This window comes from Poeciliopsis prolifica, unplaced genomic scaffold (assembly GCF_027474105.1).
Source record: "Poeciliopsis prolifica strain line A6 unplaced genomic scaffold, Auburn_PproV2 SCAFFOLD005, whole genome shotgun sequence".
NCBI classification, from domain to species: Eukaryota; Metazoa; Chordata; class Actinopteri; order Cyprinodontiformes; family Poeciliidae; genus Poeciliopsis; species Poeciliopsis prolifica.
The window spans coordinates 9,058,079-9,067,500 of NW_026562380.1; the positions used below are offsets into that span (position 1 = coordinate 9,058,079).

Consider the following 9,422-nt stretch of genomic DNA (forward strand, 5'->3'; position numbering starts at 1 on the left):
TTTCCACATTTAATTTCCAAGAACACCCCTCTTTTTCTACCCCCATGCAAGTTGCATACATCCACAAATTGGTTTAATAGTGAACCACAGAGGAAGCGTGTTCATTTTGTGACTTCCTTTTAGATAAATGGCCATTCACACTGGAAATGTTCCCCGTGCTTTCACTCAAAGAGCATTTCTGTGTTAAAAGTTGCTTGTGCGTTTGTAGGTCATGTTTGAATTGTGTTCAACACTCGGGAGGTTGCGCTCTAATCATATTCTGCATAACAGTTATCTAATATATTTCGAGGTCACTGCCTTTCTTCTTTTCACGGGTGGATTTTCTTAATGTATAGGGATGCTGCTTACTGCTTAGAAGTTCTGTTCAACAATAGAAACTGGTCTCTGTGTGAGCTTTTGTGTCGGGTGATTAATCAAGAGGAGCGGACGAATCAACACAGCCCCATTGGCCACACATGATGCTCCCATGTGCAGTTCCAGATTTATGGGTATTTTTTTCTTTTTGAAAATATGTGAATAAGTGAGCGACAATTTGTAGCTGACATCGTGGTCAAAGGTGAGCGAAAGTGCTCACATCACTTGAACTTGTTCACATTTTGGGCACTTAATTGCCCAAAATGTGAAATGTAAGTACAAAGGAGCATGGTTCTAAATGTTTTACAAAAAAAAAATGTGGCGTCAATTCAAATTCAGTCATGCTTATGCTGAAACAAAACTCAGTCTGTCTATTTATCTTTAGAAGTCACTATTGGAAAAAGCCCAGTTGTGTGTGTTTTAGATCCGGTAAAAAAGCAGATGCTCTGTGAAGGTCTCAGATGTTTGTTGCAGAACGTTAATGAACAAACGGCATCTCAGAGAGCAAGAACACAAGACAGGCCAGGTGTAAAAAAAATAAAAAATAAAATAAAACAGAGTTAAAGCAGTATCTCTAGCTTTGAGCATCTCATGGAGTGCTATTCAGTCCTTCATCTGAAAAACTGAAAAGGTTTTTGTGATTGTCTAGAATGAGAGTCTGTTGAGGGAGAAGATTGATCAGGGCCCCATAGAAACTATGGAGGAGCTACAGAGATCCTCAGCTCAGGTGCGATGAATTTGTGTAAGAGACAGCTGCTACTCATGCGCTCCTCAAATCTGGCCATAATTAAAGAGTTGCAGTAAGGATGTCATATGCCGCCCCATTCGTAGTCTGGCATGTTGGGGACACTGCAGTCCTGGATGAAGGCTGTCTAGTCAGATGAGTTGAAGTTTAGTTCTTTGGCCTCCATGTTAACAGCTATTTGTGGTGGAAACTGATGAAAAATGGTGGCAGCAATGTCACGCTTGCTTTCCTTCAGAAAGGAAAACTGACTAAAGTTGATGAGAAGATGAATGGAGATGATACAGGGCTGTGCTGGAGGAAAATCTTGTAGCAGTAGCGAAGCAAAAAATGCACTTTCAAAATATGTTTTTAAATACAAAAATAGATTTTTTCATCATCTTACAATTATGCTTTGCTTTGTGTTGTAACAAATAGCATCCTTATGATGTTTGTGATTTTATTCTCACCAAACAATAGAACATTCTAGAGTTCTGAATATATTATACTATATTAATATATTGTACTGTAAAGTAGCAGTAGTATAATTGAAAAATATATATTTAAACTGTAGCTTGCACGAGTGTGACTGACACTACTAACTCCTTCTTCCTGGCTTTGATTGGTTGATCAGATGGTGCATTTCTGCAGTTGGCTGTAGGACCACAGGGAGGAGGCAGATTATACTATACTGTCACAACATGGGAACAGTTGTAATAACTAAAAAACATATTGTTTATAAAAGTTCCATGCTGTAGCCTTAAGACAAATGTGTTTGGAAACTAAGTAAAAATACACAAAAATGCAGTTGAGTTTATTAGGCTGCTTTATTCCTGAATGTGTGTGTGAGAACAAGCGTAGTATTTGTTTTAAAGAGCTGTAGCGTTTTCTCCTTTTTTTTTCTGAAAGGTGTACGTCCCTGTGGGGTCCACTGTGGGCACGGAGGCTGCGGAGACAGACAGCAAAATCCCATTTACACTTGTCAGTGTGTGTTTGGATCAGGTCTGACCCCTGTGCTCCTCAGACCAGAGCCTGTAATGAGACTGTGAGCTCCATGTGTTATAATCATTCTTTGCCGAATATTGGCTAATAGCCTCTTTGTCCCCTCTGCCTCCGTTTTCCATCATTTTGCCATTTTTATCTCGCCTTTTTCTGTCTCTTTTACAATTAGCCTTTTAAATGATTGATTCTGACAAATATCACATTAATTTGATCATCACCCTGAAATCTGACTCAAACAAAGGGAAATTTGTAACGCTGATTAAAGTGAGTCGCTCGCAGCTCTTTGTTCCACAGATATCAAATTAACAGTCCAGCTGCTCATCTTAAATGTTCGTCTCATGTCTTAATGAGGAGAACGACAGGAGTAGATCACGTTAGTAAGTCTGGATGCTTTCATGTGAAAAACAACAACATTATTATGAGCCAGAAAATACCTTGTACTGAGATCAGAGGGTGTCTTGGAGCTCATCCAGAATAGAGGCAATGGAGGCTGTGCACCACATGCATGTATTCACTTTTGTTTATTCATAAACTTGAGCATGTGCCTCCATATGTTTTACATGCCTGCGTGCCGCGAATAAGTAATACTAGATGATAACACATGGGGGTTAGTGCTGGTTGAGGGGCTTGATGGCTTTGATAGCTTTAAGGCTTTGGAGGTGGGAGCTTGTGCCAGGTTTTGCCTGCAGCGTTTCTGGCAAAAAGCACATAGCCAGAGTAACTGACAGCTCACCGGGCATCTGATCCATAATTTACTGTGACGTGGCTGAATATAGCCTGCCCACCAATGCCTGCCAGCTCTGGCTATGGTGAAGAGAAAAGAAATGAGGTGAGTAAGAATAAAGGAGGTAATCACTTATGAAAGGAGTGCTAAGCAGCAGAGTGGTAAGTAGTATTGTAGCTCACCACAAAGCTCATAAATGAATAAAAAGGATTATGGTATTTATTATGGAGGGCAAGAAGGGTCCTGCCCCAGGAGGACTGAATTTAATTCAGGCCCAGTTTCACAGCCTAATTTATCCATTCTCGTTGCTGACAATCCAGTGAGGAGGAAGAATGCCTGGAATGAAGATCGCACAGAGAATGTCAATGCACAGTGGATTGTAGTGAAATTACAGGCCTGGGACTGAATCAGTTCAATTTACGGGCTTTCCAGCACAGCTGTGAGCTCCTCAGCTTCTCGGTTTCCCTGACTTGCTTCATAAAATGCTTTTGTAAGCTTTTTTTTCTTTCCTGCTTGTGAAAATACGGAGTCAATATTCAGGTAGCATTTCCAGGTCAGGGTTCATCCTCTGCGACTCTACTGTTTTTATTTTCCATTTGACCCAAGCACGTACTCACCTTTCTACACTTAACATTACATGTGCAGCCAGAGTGTTGCTTGTCTAAGCAGAGCGATGGCTGACCGCTAAGCATCAAAGCCAGCTGGTGTGTGTCCACACACACCCTCTGGCCTGCTTTCCAGATGAGTACAGCTTCTCTATGGATCTGTTTGATGGCACCCAGGAGACTTGAGAAATTACCTTATCAACAGAGTGCGCAAGTGTTGCCAAAAATCGCCTTTCAAGTCCAGCATGTATATACTTTTTGCAAAAAAATCTGCTTGACTGGCATGCATATATACAGAATGATGTATGTGCTTTTGCACATCGGGGAGCACATGTGGGATTGCTTTGCTTTGCCTGAGAGTTTCGGCTTTTCAGCAGACTATAAAGAAGGGAATTTCTGAGAACCCACCTAGCTTGCTTTATGCTTTTCTCAGGAGAATCGCATTGCTTGCAACCCCACAAACTAAATGGCAATAAGCTCAAGAGTGAAGGAGACTAGGTAGAATGTATGTGTGCTAAAGTATGCATCAGTGAACACTCAGATGATAGAGTGGATAGATATGTCGTTGTAATCTACATATCGCACTAGTCAAATCGCCTGTGTTTAAATCAACTTTATTTTTGGCTGCATTCCAAATGAATTTGGTATTTTTAGTACTGTGTAAATTTAAATTATGACATGTATTTCTGTGCACTATTATTGTTATTATATGTTCAAAATCAAATACATATCATCATTATCAAATTGTTTATGGCTAAATGCATTGGATATTTTGGAGTGGGGTTTTGTGGGGCAGTTTTTATTTAACTCACACACAGAAGTCAGTTTGATTTCTGTTTCAAGAATCAGGAAGATTTTCTTCTAAAACATCGCAGCTAACTGTCAGGTTGAAAGCTCCTACTTCAAGCCACAACTGTTAGTCAGATTTTAACCCACTTTACTTTTGTATCACAGATATGGTAAGTTTAAGCCAGACCATTTGAAACATGTTTAAACCTGTGTGTTAGTTTCCAACACACATATCTTTACAGTCCAGTGCAAGATTGATGCTAAGATAGCTAACATTTGTCTTCTTTGTGCAGTAACAGCTTCCACTATGAAGAACTTGGTAATGCTGAGTCTTTGCTGATTAGAAACAGAGTATGTGAATCTGAGATTAACCTGAAATGTTTCTGATTCATGTCACCAGATTTTTAAGTGTGACAAACTGAAAAAAAAAATCTGAATTTAGGCTAATTGAATAACAATGTATAATTTGTTATTTGAGTTGTTTACCGTTTCTGGAATCCACTGTGCAAGACATTGTGTCTTGCTTTTAGCTTTTCACTTTCAAACCACTTTAGCTTTGACTGCTGATTGTTACTCCACCGAACCTCCACCTCAAAATGTCAACAACGATGACCATCCAGCGTTGAATAGCGATCAGCTTGTCTTTGTTTTCTGATGCTTAAATGAACTTATTCTCCAAACTGGATCTGGATCTACCGGCAGCTGAGCTGTGCTCTGTGCAGAGCAGGTGGAATGCTGGTGTCAGTGGCCTCTGTGGGGGGTGAGACCCAAACGCTCTCTATTCAAAGGGACCAACAGAAATACTCTGGCTCAGAGCCAACATAAATCAAATTACCAGTTGTCAATGAACATTTGTGAGGCAAACGTTTTCTCAGTTCTCTGTTTGCTTTATATGAAATGTAACAGATGTGGCAGAACGCAGATGTTTTTTTATCCACATAATCCCCGTCCATAGTCAAAAGTGTGCATTCATATAGCCTACATGCCTTCATACAAAATGAAAACCCACAACAGAACCTCCGAGTCTGTTGCTGAACAAACTACAGATCCAACATAAATCATGAAAGGCCCTTCAGTCCTGGCCTCTGCTGCAGTTCCTTGCATGTGTGTGTTCTTCCCCCCTGTAGCACCACCAATATAGGAACAGATGTTTAATTGATTCCCTTTAACCCAAAAGTGTTTGATCAGTGTTCCTCTGTTACGCTCGTCTTTTGCCTTTCACCTACACTGGTTCAGTTGATTCCCATTTCTTGTTGATTTTTTTTGCTCCATGAATTTTTATGTTTCCCATACTGCCCTGCGCTTTTGCCGTTCAGTGTTTATACAGAGAGAAGGCCTCTGCAGCATGGAGAAGACTCCACAGTGATTGGGGCTGTGAGAAAGAAAAGTGTGTGTGTGTGTTTCTGTGGGCTCTGTCTGTGAGCGATCTACTTGATGTTTAACTTTCCTATCAGTAATCTTGCTCCTGAGGCCTGACTGAGCAGAATGAAAACTGTAAATAGCCCTTGAGGAGCCCAGAAGCGAGGAAAACACACTCAGACAGTCACTGCACACACAAGTGCGCTTATATAATTATCGACACACACATGCCAACACACAGTAAAAATGTACAGTTGACGGCATTAACTGCTTGTCTGAAAACCACATGTCAATGGAGAGAGATGTTTTTTTGCTCAAGCTAAGGAGAAATTTGACCTCTTGGTGTGGATAGAAGTGTTCCAGTAAGGTAAAACAGTGTGGTCACTGTGGTTGCTTCTTTCTCTCCTTCTTTCTTCCTCTCTTTCTTGCTTTCTTTCACATAAAGTTATAACCACACACTTCACTGAATTTTGTTGGGATTTTATGTGATAGACCAAAAGAAAGCACTACATAGTTGCCAAGTAGAAAGAAAAAGATGGTTTACAAAATACTTTTGAAATAAAAATGTCAATAGGTGTCCTGCTTTTGTAATTGGCTCCCTTTATTGCTGATGCTTGATAAAATCCAATACAAACAATTGAAAATGTAAACTTAAATTTTAGCCTATTGTTCTTTGCAATTAGTTTAAGTTCAATTCTCAGTTGGATTTATGTCTGGGACAGTCTAATACATGAACATTTTTTGTTAAACTATTTAATTGTATTTCTGTCTATGCCCTTTAGGTCATTACCCTGAAGAAATGTAAACTTCTGACCCAATTTGAAATATTTCAAATTGGGTCAAACTCTGACAAGTGTCCCTGCCCCTGCTAAAGAAAAGCAACCCCACAGAATGGTACTACCAGTACCACAGTCATAGGTGTATTGTGTTCATGGTGATTTGCAGTGGGTCAAAAAGTTCAATTTTTGTTACATCTGACCAGAACATTTTCTTTTATATGTCTTCCGTGTCCCCTACATGGCTTATTGTTGTAATCTATAAATTGGGACACTTTTTTACCTTTTCTTAACAAACCCTTCATAAAGCCCAAATTTGGGAAGTCCACAACTAATAGTTGTCTTATTAGCAATTTTTTCCATTTGAGGTGTTGATATTTTAAACTCCAGCAGATTTACCGTGGCCCCTTAACAGCTGCTCTAATTATTAATGTCTTCACCCAGCAGATCTGTTTGGATGGATAGTTGTGACTTTTTGGAAATTAAGTTGTTCCATATATTTTTTAAAATTTTCCGCCACATCTTTTCCCCTGTCCGGCCAATGGTGTTCCTTGGTCTTCGTGTTGCTGATGGCTCATTACTGTTCTCTAAATACCAAGCTCTTCACAGAACATTGGTATTATGCTGAGACTGTGTAGTCTCTTATCACAAATCAGAAGATTTCCAACGGTTATATTTTGGGGTGTCAGAGTAAAAACTTTTTATATTTTTATTTAATGTCTTTTTCCTTTCATTTCACAGGTATGAACTTTCATGTCCATAACATAAAATCCTAAAAAGAATATGAAATAAACTCAAGCGTGTGTTCACAATAGCAGTGATGTGAAAAGGTTTGAAAAGGTTTGGGGGGGTGTGAATACTTCTGCAAGGCACCGTATGGCGATATCAGATAGAGCCCACTGGTTCCAAAGCATGTCTGCTCAGCTGATATGTGGGCCACAGTCTCCACCAGCTCTTGAGAGACTTCATCCCTCTGCTGACATTTCCCAGACAGTCTGTCAGCTTCCTGCAGCTCTCCCTGGTTATTCGCAACACTCTACCACACTGCTACACACCGTCACTTTCAGACAGTTAACAACCGTGTCAGAGTTGCTCTGTCTTCTTTCCGTGTCTCTGTGACTATATCGCTTCCCTGCTCCCTGCCCACCTGTGTGTTTCATGGCTGTCACCTCCATATGTTGCACAATCTGCAGGAGGAAAAATGTTTTCCTTGTTTGCAGCTCTTCCGCCTGTTCATTGATCTGGGGAGCACGGTTGCCGGTCTGCTGCTCAAACAGCGATATCAGTCTGTAGCTGTGATTAATGGGCATCCGTGTTTTAGGTTGTACAGCCTCAGGGTTCTCGTTATCAGATTGCTTCCACAGCATGGAGTTTGGAAAGCGCCATGCCACCATTCCTCAATCAGTGGGTTTCTGTGTTTCCTGCTAGGCTAAAGCTGTTTGGGACAAATGGTCTTGTGGTGTTCACAGCAGAATGACAGCTTAGAAAAATCTGAGCACCTGAATGTAACAGTTAGATGTGATATTAGAGAAGGATGTGGCAGCAAAACAAAATCTTCACTTGTTGGCCTTGCTCAGAGCCTGAAATAACTTCGACCTTAAAGACAGAGAAAGTTTCAAGGACTTATTTTGAGGCGGAAAGCAAAGCAAATAACAGCTTAAGAAACACACCTTTGTGAATCATAGAAAAAGAATGTGACCTTTTATTAGTGAGCAAGATGTGGAACAGTGGTGTTGGTTTTTCTGAAGGCAAAAAAATATCTTTCTCCTTTCAGGCACATCCAATTAAATTTAATGAATTATGAATCAGAAGCATACAAAACGACAACGTCCTTAGCTGGGAATTTCCAAATTGTCTAAAGGAATAGTGCTCTCAATGTAGTCAATGTATATAATCTCAAGAATTTAAAAAATATAAACAATGACAATGTTTTATTAAACTTGCAAATTATTTGCAAGTGCATTACTTGCATTACCTTTTTCTATTTAGCAAATAGAAAAAACGTGTTGACCAAAAATAAAAAGTTTAGTCTTATTTAATTTTAAGATGCATCTTTTTTTTTGTCATTGTATGTGAAAGTCTAAAATCTAAAAAAAAAAAAACATTGCTGGAGTAGTTTTTTTTTTAAGATTCTAATGATGTGGATCTTAATTAGTCTGCTAATTGACTGTGTGCTAATTACCTTTAACTGAGCACAGCTTTGCGCAGTTAAAAGCACTGCATAAGAAGCTGATGTGTACTCAGTGACCCCGTAAAACAGACCTTGTGTATTTTCCAGTTGCCGTGTGAAAGCATCGCACATTAGTCTATTCTACCTCTGTTTGCTTGTACCTTCTTTTATTTCGTGTAGCACAGCTCAATTCGAAACAGGTCCAAAACCAAGCTCTGCACAGGACTCCCAGCAGCTGGCACAAATAAACCTAATGAGTTTTTCAGTACTGTAGCAGCGCTCAGAGCCTCCTTTGAATTATAGAGATCTATAGTAGTGGAGCAAATCTGCCCTGTGTCCACCCGAGGGAAGTTGCACCAGGATATATTCACCAGCATCAATCAGCCTGGCATGGAAGATGAAGAGGGATTAGGATAGTGATGTCATAAATCCAATTTCTTCCCAGGAAGTGTGTCAGCATTGGGAATTCTTACTGCCAGAGGTTTTCAGAGGATGGAATGGATTTGAGTGAATCAGTTGAAGGTGGAAATCCTTTGCTATTGGAATTTGGGATGATAGCTAATAATTTTAAGGCTTTAAAGTAATGTGGTACTTTCATGGAAAATCTGTCAAGATTTACTGTAAAAAAAAACAAACAAACGTGTCTACAAAAAACGTTGACATGCCTTTACTGTGATGCCAAAACATATTGCTTGACTCCCTTTGATTTGGAAAAACAGCAGTGATGAATTATATCGCTAATAAATAGCACATTTTTCCTTTGATATATTTGTCTGAGTTTAGCTAAGTTTGCTTCTGTTTAGCTGCAAAATAAATATACAGGTAAGCACTGATGAAGTAAACTCAGTGTGTTCTTACAGTTAGAATAAGATCTAAATGCAAGAATAAGAACTCCTGTAAGATAAATATACAAATATTTGTA

At 39.5% G+C, this 9,422-nt stretch overlaps 1 protein-coding gene across 4 annotated transcripts in view; it reads left to right on the forward strand.

Annotated features, from left to right (window-relative positions):
* LOC129360181 (slit homolog 1 protein-like) overlaps nucleotides 1-9,422 on the forward strand; it is a 95,751-nt gene that overhangs the window by 1,546 nt on the left and 84,783 nt on the right. The gene's annotated exons all lie outside the window — the stretch shown is intronic.